Genomic DNA, 2,086 nt, shown 5'->3' on the forward strand with positions numbered 1-2,086 from the left:
ACACACACACACACACACACACACACACACACACACACACACACACACACACATACACAGAGACGGGCTTGAACATGGGACACATGAAAAGTTCCAGATTTGTGTGTGTGCAAAATGATACAAATGAACGCACTTGTGGGAGGGGGGGGGAGGGGGGGGGAGAAACCAGCAATTGGAATGGAGATCATCTCGAATATTCCAAACTAACCAGGGCAGAAAATAAAACAGGGGAGAGAAGGAACCAAATGCGCAAATCAGAGATCACATTTATCTTTTTACTCAGCTGGAGTTTCAAACAGCCGCCTGTTGGCCTGAACGCAGGCCGGTGGAGCTCAGAAGCACAGAACCCAACGTGTGCCAGAAATGGCGTGCAAGCCGCAGAGACGATGAGGAGGAGGAGGAGGAGGAGGAGGAGGAGGAGGAGGAGGAAGAGCAGGCACTGACCCAGTTGGCACACACCCCAGAACACACTCCTCTCGTTATATTTAGATTTCCAACTACACTAAATATTTGCGCCATGAAACAACTCGCTGACCACTTTGGTCCCAAACAATTCCACAGTTTCAGATAAGAGTCATCATTTATTTATATTTTTTTTTACATAGAATACACAATTTCTAAACTAACAGAACATTTAGCTCTTGTGTTGGATGTTGTTTCCCATTTCTGGGCCACTCCTGCGTTTCTTTTATTTTGGTGTCGTTTTGTGAGGACGGTCAGGATTCGGGATTTAAAATGCTAGTGGAGCAAGGTGCTCCAGCTGGAGCCATGTGGATCTGCCTCCGCGCACATTGTTTATGGATAGTCATCCTGTAAATAGCAGACATTCTGTCATGTATAGCACAAATCCACTGCAATCTGTAGGCCTACTCTACTAAATCTTCGTTTCCACATGTTGAGATGCTGTTGAGACGCCCCCGTATTTGCAGGATTTCATCGTTTCACTGAAGTTGAAAAGTCACACATTTGTTGTCTCATGAAACTCTTACTGAAAGAAAGTCACAGCATGACACAAATGTGCTTTTCAAAACTCCCCCCAAAAACCTAATATTTGCGGGAGTGAAGCCTAGACAAAATAAAGACGTCTGCAGTTGGTGTGTCACACGAGCCCCCTCGGTGTCACATTGAAACCATTCCCACTGCGTTTAACATGGAACATCTGTCGGCCTGCATTCCCCCCCCCCGAACACATTTGTACTGTGTGGGAATCGAACCAACAACCCTGGCGTGCTCCGACCCAAAGAAGGAGACATATACGTACAACCATAAAACGAGGCAGATCCAGCCTGTGACACGAGTTTAACTTGATATTGTGGGGACATTTGGCGCTCGGTCTGTTTTCCTTTGTCTGAATTGAATCTCGCAATGATTTTCAAAGCTTGTTGGACTGAAATAATTCATAAATCTAAACTTGTATTGTTATTAATTGTTCATTGACAAACCTATGCCTTGGTAGCATGTTATTGCACTGAACACGCTTTTATTAGCAGACTAAAGGCCTTCTACAACTCAGTATAGTCAGGACAACAAGTAGTGAGCTGGAACTTCACAGCAGATGTTTATACAATATACAAATAGCATATTAATAATAATATATTTTTTTAAAGAAAACAGAAAGATTGAGTAAAAACTCATACAAACATAAAAAATGTGTCCTCTCTTGACAGCATATTAATTTAGTGATGCACACTGATTATGCTTGTTATAATTAAATGTGTATACATTAGAGTAGTATTCATGAATTACAATATGTTTGATCAGTTGACTTATTAATATAAAGTATGAGTGGGGTTGTCAGCGACTGGTTTCCTGTTTACCACCGCTGTTACTGTGCGTGTTCATGTTTTTTATTTGTTAAAAAATGACATTCATTCGCACAAGATAAGCTATTTTTAGAAATAAAAACAGTAGTTTTTGTGTTGAAGCGCGTGCATGTTTGCAACCCAAGCCTCTGCGCTGCCGAGAGATCGAACCGGTCACTCAGGGGACACGTAGAGTTCAAAGGGTCGCAAGGACATTGTCCACTTTGTCTGGCTTAAGTGTGTGTGTGTGTGTGTGTGTGTGTGTGTGTGTGTGTGTGTGTGTG

This window comes from Anarrhichthys ocellatus, unplaced genomic scaffold, assembly GCF_004355925.1.
Source record: "Anarrhichthys ocellatus isolate YVR2014 unplaced genomic scaffold, GSC_Weel_1.0 scaffold141, whole genome shotgun sequence".
In the NCBI taxonomy this organism is placed as follows: domain Eukaryota; kingdom Metazoa; phylum Chordata; class Actinopteri; order Perciformes; family Anarhichadidae; genus Anarrhichthys; species Anarrhichthys ocellatus.